Genomic DNA, 12,346 nt, shown 5'->3' on the forward strand with positions numbered 1-12,346 from the left:
CCCAATCTGTATTCAAGTTATCTAAATAAATCACCCAAAATGAGGTTAACACTATATTCATCCCACCAATTGTAATAAATCACAAAAATTACATTCAAATGTTATCTCCTAAAGCTATGTCATGTTTTATGTATGTTGTATTTCATTAACCTAATTGAATACAACCCTCATGCAAGTGACAGTTTTAAGGGAGAAAATCATATTAGTTTCAAACTGTGTAATCTTAAGTGAGAATAATAATAAAATATAAAATGTATGTATTGCTAGCTCCTTCAAGACCCCCAGGATTACTTGAAGGCCTCTTTTGCCTAAAAAGACAAGTAGAGTTATGTGTCATTTTTATAATCTAGACACATTATGGTAAAACTGTAGAAAAACCCAGATAATTTAACACATGCTCTTCCCACAAGGCACTTACAGCCTAAGAAGTTAGGGATCGGGATAGGAAACGCAACAGACATGTACAGCCTTGTTTTATGGGTTTGTTTTGTTTTGTTTTGTTTTAGTATTGCATGATCAAACATTATACACATATCACTTCTTCCCTATTTACTTAGATGCAAAAATAACCAGAACTTTTACTTTTTATTTATCTCAAGATACAATAGTGAATCTGCAGGGAAGATCCACCTCCTCTAGTCTCCATTAGCTTAATCTAATTCTGATTTGATTTCTAGTTTGTTCTCCCTATGCTTATCTTGCCCATTAGATAGTAACTAGCTTTCTTTAAGGCAGCATCAATTATCAGTCATCTTTGTATCTCCTAGAACATCCAGATTAGAGCTTTACACATGGTTAGCACTCAATAGTTGTGTGCCGAATAAATGAATCTTTCAATATATCAAACAATACACACAGGTAAAAATATAGACACTTATCAACAAACATTACAATAAATCCAGAGTTGTGGCTCTAATGAGTTCATTGGGAAATTGTAAAACTGAAAAGGGATGATTGGAAATGAAATATCAGAAAAAAGCTTGGGAGAAAAGAAGACGCTGAGGTATCTGGGGGATCTGCTAGAGAGCTTCAAAGCAGTCAAGAGAATAAGTGCTTGAAGAATCCCTAGCTTCTGAGTTGGTAGTGGGTATTAAATGCTTTGTATATTAGGGACAAACTCCACTAGGACCAAGTAAGTTGGTATTTATATACTCTCACCATAACGGTATTTACTTTCTTTTGGAAATTAATAGATAAATCTAGTATTGTAATTAGTCTGGGAAGTCATGAGATGAAACATGCTCTGTAAGAAGCAGCAGATTATATACGTTCAACCATTTAGCTGTATTCGGCTTCTAATCATTACTACTGGAAATATTCAAAAATATGCCATAAAAAGAGAAGCATTCATTTTTCTTATAGCTTTTAGCCAACTTAATGATCTTTGAAGTGGCTTTTGGTGTATTTAAATGGTAAAGCATTACCAAGCAGCTTTTTAAAACAGACTGATTAAATCCTGTCTCCTTGACCATGATCAAGTTGCATTTCCTCTTTACCTACCAATGTTGAGGAGAGTGTTAACTGCCCTAAAGCACATTCAGCACCCAGTATGATATCTACATCATAGTAGGTATTTGATAAATGTTCATTTTCTTCTTTTCTTCCAGGTATACTAAGGTAGGCAATATACAAGTTAAAATATTATGGACCCTGTGGATTTGTGTTTTCCATACAGATGTTTTGCTTTCAAATAATTCTGACCCTACTAAGTAAATATTATTGTGGATAGTATATTATTACATTTTTATAAAAATTAAATTATGTTTGATAATTCAATTAAACTATAATAATTCAGTTAAATAATTATGACAATTAGATTATCTGTCATAACTTGACATACAGTCCTTCTCATCTTTAGCATCTTTAACTTCTTGGTATCCCATACTAAATATATTCCAAATAGATGTACGTTTTTTCAGAAGTCCAGTGCAATTATTCCACATCACCAACATCAGAGCAATTACTGCAGAACCTTAGTCACTCTTACAGAACTAAATGAGCAAGGAGAAACCAGTGCTTTACATTGTAGTTTAAAGCTATACAGGATATAATAGGAATCAGATGAAAGTCTACTATCTGTGTTACCATACACACATACATATATAGAATACTGAATCAAATATAAAATTAATCTTAGTATATAGTATATCTAGTAAAATGGTCTTTAGTATAATAAAATCAAGTATGACTGGTTGACTGTTACAGCCAATGTATAATTGCAACTACCAAAGAGGGAACCACAGAATACGCTTCTAACTGGAAAACAAACTCTTTCCAGTTTATTGCTTTGGCTCTCATAGGACTCAGTGCATTCTGCATAGTCAGTAATTATAAAGTCATAATTGTACAGGGTTCTAAATGTCATAAGTCTAATCGGTACCTCACCTAATTAGCCAACATGTTAGACTACTTTGTTGGTGTTTGTAAATAAATACATACATACATACATAAATAAATAAATAAATAAATAAGTTATTAGGAAAATGAACTAACATGCCTTCTAGTAAATTCTGAGATCCTGTGTATGCCATGTTTTCTTCCAGGTCAAGCATTTCTTTAATGTAATTATTCATAATATGTACAGCAAGAGTTCCATTTGTTATGTTTGATAAATAAGCTGAGCCATATTCTCTTAAAATACAGTTTTAAATTATATATTATTCCTGGTTATTAATAGGGAAAACCAGTGTAAGCACTACCCTTCCCGCCTGTGTTTATAATAGAGGCTTCTAATACAACTGTCTAATGCGGCATGAGCTTTGTCTAAGCAGACTGCCAGTTATGTGGGAGGTTTCTTTTTTTTCCCCTCTTCTTTCTCTTTCCTTGACAACTGTTGTTTGATGGATGCTGTGTAAGGGAAGATGTGGTGTTTGGTCAATGTGTGGTAGGTAAGAAAAGTACTACATTCTCAAATAAATGACAGAAATTCCTTCCTGACAAAAGAAATGAACATTAGAAACGAACTCTCTGAATATAGCTGCAGTAGATAAACAGACCACAATCATTTAAGTAATACCTTGATTTCTCTATGACAAAAAGTGTCCATTAGTCACCAATGGGAGATAATCCCTAGGTAAGAACAAATCTCAATTTCATGTGCATCCCTGCTGCTACCAGAATTCAAACCTCAGAGGATGCTTCCTTCTGTAATGCACATTGAGTCTACAACCGAAAATAAAATACTTTATAGGTAACCACATCTGAGAGGTACAACTGGTAAATTGTATGGCACAGATGGGGAGACAGGTTAACCTTCCTGGGAAAACTGGATTTAGTCCATAAAGAATGCCTGCTTTGAATAGGGATCATAAGGCTTCCCCTACAGAACATGAACACCAAGGCAGACTCACAGAGCAAATTTAAATTGCAGTGTTACAGAGTCTGAAACCTCTTGAGTAATTTTGAATGTCATCTAGTATGGATTAATAAATTTATGCATTACGCGATCCTATGAAGACTCAACAATCATGCATCAGAGCCCAAAGTGAGGGGAGATTTCTGGAGAAATTGCAGAAGGTAATGTCTGGGAATTAACCATGAAGGTTCTTAAGATTCAGCCTTCCTAGAATTTAATAAGGAACCTCCTGTTTTCGCCAAGTAATTTCCCGATTCATTCCAAAGCACCCAGAGCCTTCTAAGATTAAGTTTGAGCTAATTTGTTAAAATGTAACAATAAATATATTTTTAAATTTTTATTATTGAAGTATATTTGACATACAATGTTATATTAGCTACAGGTGTACAACATAGTGATTGGACCAGTCTACATATCATGCAATGCTCAGCACAACCATCTTCCACCATACAACATTATTACAATATTATTGGCTATATTCCCTATGCTGTACTTTTCATCTCCAGGACTTATTGTTTTATAACCAGAAGTTTGTATCTCTCAATCCTTTTCAACTATTTCATCAATCGCCCCAACCCTTCTCCCCTCTGGCAACTACCAGTTTGTTCCATGTTTTTATGAGTCTGTTTCTACTTCTTTGTTTTATTTTTTAGATTCCACATATAAGTGAAATCATATGGTATCTGTCTTTCTCTGTCTGACTTATTTCATTTAGCGTAATATCCTTTGGGTCCACCCTGTTGTCACGAATGACAAGATCTCATTTTGTTTGGCTGAGCAATCTTCCATTGTATGTATACACTACATCTCCTTTATCCGTTTATCAGTTAATGGACACTTAGCTTGTTTCCATATCTTGGTTATTGTAAATAATGCTGCAATAAACATATGAGATGCATGTATCTTTTCAAATTAGTGTTTTTGTTTTCCTTGGGTAAATACCCAGTAGTGGAATTACTGGATTGTGTGGTGTTTCTGTTTTTAATTTTTTGAGGGACTTCCATACAGTTTTCCACAGTGGTTGCATCAATTTACCTTCTTACCAACAGTGCATAAATGTTCCCTTTTCTCTACGTTCTCACCAACACTTGTTATTTCTTGTATTTTTGGTACTTGACATTCTGACTGATGTGAGGTGATATCTCATTGTGATTTTGATTTTCATTTCCCTGATGATGAGTGATGTTGAGTATATTTTCATTTGTCTGTTGACCATCTGTATGTCTTCTTTGGGAAAATGTCTATTTGGGTCCTCTATCCATGTTTTATTCAGATTATTTGGGGATTTTGGGTGTTGAGTTGTATAAGTTCTTTTTTTATTTTGGACATTAAACTCTTATCAGATATATCATTTGCAAGTATCTTCTCCCATTCAGTAGGTTGCCTTTCATTTCGTTGATGGCTTCTTTGCTGTGCAAAAGCTTTTTTTTTTTCCTTTCTTTTTTTTAAATTTTTTATTGTTATGTTAATCACCATATATTACATCATTAGTTTTTGATGTAGTGTTCCATGATTCATTGTTTGTGCATAACTTTTTATTTTAGTGTGTCCCTATAGGTTGCTTTTGTTTCCCTGAGATGACATATCCATAAATATTTTGCTAAAGCCAATGTCCAAGAGATTACTGCCTATGTTTTCTTTTAGGAGTTTTATGGTTTCTAGTCTCACATTTAGGTCTTTAATCCATTTTGAGTTTATTTTCATGTACAGTGTAAGAAAGTGGTTCAGTTTTATTCTTTTGCATGTAGCTGTCCAGTTTTCCCAACCATTTGTTGAAGAGACTGTCTTTTCCCCATTGTATATTCTTGCCTCCTTTGTTGTAGATAATTGGCCCTATACATGTACATTTATTTCTAGGCTCTCTCTTCTGTCCCATTAATCTATGTGTCTGTTTTTGTGCCAGTACCAGACTGTTTTGATTACTACAGCTTTGTAGTATATCTTGAAATCTGAAATTGTGATAACTCTAGTTTTGTTGTTCTTTCTCAAGATTTCTTTGGCTATTCAGGGTCTTTTATGATTGCATACAAATTTTAGGATTATTTATTCTAGTTCTGTGGAAAAATACTATTGGTATTTTGATAGGGATTGCACTGAATCTATAGATTCTCTAGTTATAATATTTTTAAACTTTCAAAAACAATGTTTGCTACAGGACAGAGGGTAAAAGGAGCAGTGGGAAGGCAGGTAAGCATCCCGCATTCATATATGCGTACACATGTATGAAAGCAATGGAGGTGGCTGAACGGTATTGCTGTTCTTTGCTAGCTTGGAACCTTCATTCAGAAGATAAAATGGAAAATAAGAGTAACATACTCAATATCCAGAAAAAAGAATTAAATTAATGATGTTTAGAAAATCATTTTTCTTTCCAGGCACCTGGATGGCTCAGTCAGTTAAGCGTCCAACTCTTGATTTTGGCTCAGGTCATGATCTCAGGGTGGTCATGGGATCGAGCTCCTCCTTGGGCTCTGTGCTCAGTGCAAAGTCAGTTTGCGATTCTCTCTTTCCCTCTCCCTCTGCCCGCCCCCCCCAGCTCACACGCTTCCTCTAAAAAAATAAATAATTAAATGCCATTTTCTTTTTCAATAAGGGGAAAAAATGTAGCAATGGGGAAAATATTTGTTAGGCTTTTATTTTTTTTAAAGATTTTCTTTATTTATTTGATAGAGAGAGTCCCAGCGAGAGAGGGAACACAAGCAGGGGGAGTGGGAGAGGGAGAAGCAGGCTTCCCGCTGAGCAGGGAGCCCCACGTGGGGCTCGAACCCAGGACCCTGCGATCATGACCCGAGCCGAAGGCAGACGCCCAACAACTGAGCCACCCAGGCGCCCCTAAGTTAGGCTTTTAATTGATTAACTTTTCAGTCCTAAGGTTGTTTCTTTATTTTTGCTCCAGATTCAGATTTTAAATGAAATTTGATAGAGCTCCTAATTCTCTGCCATCAGCTTTTAAATTTACTTGTTTTGTTTCTCCACTAAATAGAATCTTGATAATCAACATATGTTCTTGTGTTGATATGGTCTTTCCTATTTTATTCTTTTCTCCAGTCTTTTTCTTTCCAGGCTTTTAAAGCATGTACATTCTTGGCCTAATGAGAAAGTTTATACTTAGAAATTGCCATAAATGGCATGCCTCAGAACTTATCTTGAAACTGCTCAATATCTGTTATAGTTGGAGCCAAGAAATACTGGTTACGAATGTCTTGCAAGTGTTTTAGGGTTTTCATAACCATGTTATGTTGCCTAGAATATAGTTCAAGAATTTTTGGAGAAGTTTATTTTTATATCACATTACTCTATCTTTGAGAGAATCTAGTGGTAGGGTCATCAATTTTGTTTACTGTTTCAAGGCATTTCTTAAATTTCGGGCCTCTTTTTATTTTTTTATAACTAAATTTATTCCTCCCATTTTTACACAGGCAATGCTTCTATGTCCTCAATTTTTCCTCACTTTAAAAAAAAAAGACCATTTTAATCTATTTGTAATAGCTCTTATTCCAGTGGTTTCTAATCATCTTTGAATTTTGATACTGATTATATCTGATTAATCATTGTCTTCCATTGCTTTCTCATCTAGGATATGTATGAATTAAGTCGAATACAATTAATCTAGTTTTGAGACTTTCCACAATGCCTTTTGACATATGCAAACACACTTGTATACAAAAGCAGTTTTCAGAACTCACTCTTTCCCGTAAACTATTTACTGTGCTATATCCTTGATAGTATCTTCCAGATTCAAGGACTATAATTGTATCAGACTTGGCTCCCTGGATGTCCTTAGAATTCCTGGAAAGCAAAGGGTTATTGGCACATAGGAGTTTAGAGAGAAGAGATTGTCTGTACCAAACCCCTCTGTGCCTGATGAGCAGCTGAGCCTGAGCAGTGAAGGGACATGCCCAAAGTCTAGCCTCCAGCTCATAAGACTCTGAGCCACAGATTTGGGTAGCACTCCTTGCCCTGTTTCTGAGCTGAAGACTAACAAGATAGTATCTTAGCTTTTTCACTTTAGAATAACAGTTTTGTGCCTCTTAGGGAAGATGTGTCTAATGAGTCAACCTTAAAACAATTTCATTTACTTAGAGAAAGAAATAATTAAGTATGTGCCAATGAAACAGGTGGCAAAAAAAGGTGGCTAAACTCTTTCCTGCCAGTGTTTTGCTAACCACTGGCCAATTATATAGTGTTCTCAAGCCTCAGTTTCCTCTTCAGAGAAATGACACTAAAAGTAATGCCTGATTAGGTTTTTCGGGCATTTACCAGCTATGAAAATAAGTGCCATGTAAATACACAAAAACACAAACCAAGCACGTCGCTGACCATTTACAGACTTAGATTATTATATATAAAACTCTTCCATAGTCTTGTTATTCCATGTAAAAAATAGACCATTCCATGTGAATTTTCATGTCAATTACATTTACTTTCAAACAAGTTTCTCCAGAAGCAACAACAACAAAAAATGTGAGTGTAATAGCTATGTGGATACACAAACATACATGCATACATACATTTACAGAAGGAAAGACTTTTCAGCTTGACTTAAAATGTTGGACAGTTTTAGCTGATAATCAAGTTTTTGTGTGTGTGGTTTTTTTTAAGATTTTGTTTATTTATTTGAGAGAGAGAGAGACAGAATGAGAGATAGAGAGCACGAGAGGGAAGAGGGTCAGAGGGAGAAGCAGACTCCCAGCTGAGCAGGGAGCCCGATGTGGGACTCGATCCCGGGACTCCAGGATCATGACCTGAGCCGAAGGCAGTCGCTTAACCAACTGAGCCACCCAGGTGCCCGATAATCAAGTTTTATAGATAAATATCTTGCCTGTTTTATAAATAAATATGGTAATTATATTTAATATCTTTACTGGTGGTTATCATTATTCTACTAGCCTCACTTTACATATTTAGTCAAAACCCCTCTGAAACATGATAATTCAAAAAAAAATCACAAAATGTGGGGTTCCACTATTGTGAGAGTAATAGTTGTTGGGGTGCCTCAATTCTGATGATCTTCATTCACTCTTCAGCTCAGCAACTCACTATCTTAAGCCGCACTCTGCCTAGGTATTAGCCCTGAATTTTGTCCCCCGCCACCACCACCAATTCACATGTCAAGGCTTTAATGCCCAGTGTGACTGTATTTGGAGATAGGGCCTTTAAGGAGGTAATTAGGGTTAAATGCCTTCGTAAGGGCGGAGCCCTAATCCAGTAAGACAGGTGCCCATAGAAGAAAGAGACACAAATGGGTGTGAGTAGACAAAAGAAAGGCCATGTGGGGACACAGACAGAAGGCAACCATCTGAAAGCCAGGGAGACAGGCCTCTGGAGAAACCAGTACTGTCACTACCTTGATCTTGAACGTCCATCTTCCACAATTATGAGAAAATACATTTCTGTTGCATAAGCCATCCAGTCTGTAATATCTTGTTATGGCAGCCTAGGCTGACTAATGCTCTAGGCAACCATAAAGTCCAAACTCTTTTATTACCCCCAATCCTTCCAGCTTCCTACTTTTTCACTCCCACTACCCTACTCTCTAAGCTCCGTGAAGACTCCGGTCCCCAACGGTTGATTTTCTTCTCACATTAGTCTCTCTCCAGCTATTCATGAGATAGGTCCAATCGGTCCGAAGCTTGTGCATCCGCCAGGTGACGACACATGGTAGAAGAAAATAAGAGAGGAACCTACGACCCCGCTCCTGTAAAAACCTCTTACCATTATCCTTAACTGATTACCTCGCTTAATGTTTTACTCCTGCCCCACCTGCCTGACAAGACACCAAACCTGAATTGATAGAACTGTCTCATTTCTCCACTCAGACACCCATTCCAACACCTATTCCGGCTGAAGAAATTCAAACGAGTTTAATATGGTATCACCACAGAGTCCTGCTGCTTATGTTTCTGTTCAATTTCCTTTCCCATTTTCCTCAGTCTCAAACATTTCACTTCCTCCTTCAAACTCCGTTAAGTGTCGTCACTCTCTTCAGGCTTCAGCAAATGACTCCTGCTTCCAGCTTCATGGAGAGGCACAGGGCTTCCAGATTTGCCTTCCCCATCGCCTCTGAAGGGGCAAACTTCTCCACTCATTCCCGCACGCGAGAGGACATGTTTCTGAATGATTCCCCTCCTTTCTTGCAAACTTTTAAACTATCTTGATCTTATCCTGTCTCAAACAAGCATTTGTATTCTCCATTAATAAAACAAACAAGCAAAACCAAACAACAACAAACACCCCAACCCTACCACTACTTCCAGCAACCATTCTGATTCTTTCCTTTCCTACATAGCCAGGTTCTACAGAAGACGGCTGTGTTTGAGCTCTTTGATTCCTATCCAATATTTACCGCACCTTCCACTATAACTTGCCCTCAGCACTACCATTCTGCTAAGCAGCGGTCAGCAAACTTCTTCTGTAAAGACCCAGATGGTAAATATTTTTGGTTTTGCAGGCCATACGGTTTCTGTTGCAACTACTCAGCTTTGTTGTTACAGCGTGAAAACTGGCACAGACAATACATAAACAAATGATATTAGATGCATTCCAATAAAACTTTTTATGGACGCTGAAATATGAATTGTAATATAATGTTCGTGGGTAGCAAAATATTATCGTACTTTGGATTTTTTTTTAACCATTTGAAAATACAAAAACATTCTTACCTTATCAACCACACACAAACAGGTGGCAGGCCAGATTTGGCCTGCAGGCAGTCTTCAAACTCATGTACTAGACCTATTCTTTCCAGCATTACCAATGACCTCCATATTACATCCAAACTAATGGGTATTTGTACCAGCCTTAGCTCACTAGACTTCTTTCCTGAATTGTCCTCTAGACCACTTCTTCTTAAAGCTCTTCTCTTCCCTATATTTTGTAACACTGCTCTTCTCTATGTTTTGTTTTTCTCCTGTCTGAACATTTTTTTCTGTTTTCCTTCCTGGACCCCTCTACTCCAGCTACTGCTTAAATGTCATTGTTCTGTACATTATGCACATTCTCATTGCGGGACCTCATCTGCAGCCTTGGCCTCAACATACCCATGTCTTCTCAGTGTACCAGCCCATCTTTGATTCTTGATTTCCCTCTGAGCTCCAGACAGACATAATAGACATTTCTATCTAGAGATCCCAGAAGCATTCAAATGTAACTTTTCCTAGACTGCAGCTAGTATATATCTATAAAGTCTTTTCCACCCACGAACAAACAACTGTTGTCCATTTGTCAGGACTAAAAAACAAACCACAAATTGTCCTACCTAGAAGTTTCCATATTTTCTCTCTCCCTCCCTCTCATCCTCTCTCTCTCACTCTCTCTCTCTGCACACACGCACACACACACACACACACACTCACTCACCAGTACTGTTGAGTCTATCTCCTTAAATGTTCTCATATTTGTTAACTATGTACAGCTCTACTACCTTACGGGAGGTCTTGATGGTTTCTGTCCTGGAGTACTGTGCTAGACAGCCACACTAGTTATTCTTTATTACCCATTGTCCTCCCATTTCAAGATACTTTCTCAATGTTTCTCTACCCTTCTCTGTCCCAAGAGATCAACCTATAATTAATGCAACTTCCAGCTTTCCTACTTTCTGTAGGAAAGTGGATTCATTGGATTCATTCTCTGGTAATAGGCATAGGGCAGTAACAGCTTCCTGCTCTTGTGGTTCCCTGGGTGCTTTACCATCCTTAACCCTGTCTACACCCTGTAAATAGTCCTTCAGTAATCTCTCTTCAGTTAAGCCCTCTGAAAGTGCCGTCTGTTTCCTGCAACCGAAATACAAACAAACTTGTGTTCCTGGTTCCAATCCATCCCCACCCATTCCGTGCTACCCCTAGATTAATACAGCCAAGTCGCAAATCTGATTATAGTTCCTCAATGACCTGCAGTGGTTCTCAAGTTAAGGTCCATATCCCTTAGCTTAGCTCATAAAACCTCCATGATTTGATAATATCTATTGATATAGTCTTATCTTCCACACTGCTCTTTCCTCCCATAAACCAAAAACTATTTGCTGTCACTCAAACAAGCCATGCTATCCATTTCTCCTTTCCTTTCCATTCTGTCTTCCTAATGGAATTCTTTACCTTCTCTCTTCAGCTTGCCAACTCCTACCTCAAAATTCAGCTCAAATGTCTCCTCTTGTAGAATCTTCCAGTCTCATTTAGATGCCCACCAATGTATTATATACCTATCATACTTTAATCAGACTTCAGCAGTAATTGTGGATTAATGCTGTCTCCCCACTGGTATAAACATTTTGAGGGCAAGGAACGTGACTTATTTTAATCTGTTGATCCTAGCTACAAATCATAGAGCCCTTGACTGGTACTCCCCCTCCTTCTTCTTAGCAGACACAAAATTAGGAAGAGTCCTCTTGTTTCTCTCTCCTTTCTGCTCACTGTGAGGAATGTTCCTAAATATCTCAAAACTCTAATCTAGGGCCTTGAATGCTTAGTATTATTCTACATAATGGAAAAATGATCATGAGTTGTTCTTCCCAGACTGGAGTCTGAGAAATAATGGTCAAAGGATCTCTCTGGAGGTCATATTCTCTGCAGCCACTCCTTCTCTTACAACAGGTAGCTTGGCTCCTCCAAGGCACGTGGCTGAGGACAGAGTCTGAGAGGAACAGGAGGACATTTGCAACAGAGCTGAGCAGGCAAGATATGCACTAGTAACATATATCTCAGTTCCAAGCTTTGGGAATTTTACAGGCTATTAGTTTGCATGTGTATTTACTTGTCTCGAGAGTCAGGTTCAGAGAGAGTAGGCATGAGACTCTTGAAAAGACACTGATTCAGTCACCCCGTCATCATCCCTGCCCTTCTTTGCACTCTGAAGTTTAACAGAAAGAGATAAAAAGAGAGACACAGGCAGATGGACAAACTGACAGAGAGAGAGAGAGAGGAAGGTTGACACTCACTAGTAATGTGATATTGTCACTTTCTGAATAACCAGTCTAATTGCTAAAATGTTCCCCTT

The 12,346-nt window shown here is 37.5% G+C and overlaps 1 long non-coding RNA gene across 1 annotated transcript in view; it reads right to left on the minus strand.

Moving 5' to 3' along the window:
- The window catches only part of LOC112826791 (uncharacterized), an 89,629-nt gene that overhangs the window by 58,376 nt on the left and 18,907 nt on the right, over nt 1-12,346 (minus strand). The gene's annotated exons all lie outside the window — the stretch shown is intronic.

Source organism: Callorhinus ursinus, unplaced genomic scaffold (assembly GCF_003265705.2).
Source record: "Callorhinus ursinus isolate GAN/ISIS: 27379988/994484 unplaced genomic scaffold, GSC_fseal_2.0 scaffold7, whole genome shotgun sequence".
In the NCBI taxonomy this organism is placed as follows: Eukaryota; Metazoa; Chordata; class Mammalia; order Carnivora; family Otariidae; genus Callorhinus; species Callorhinus ursinus.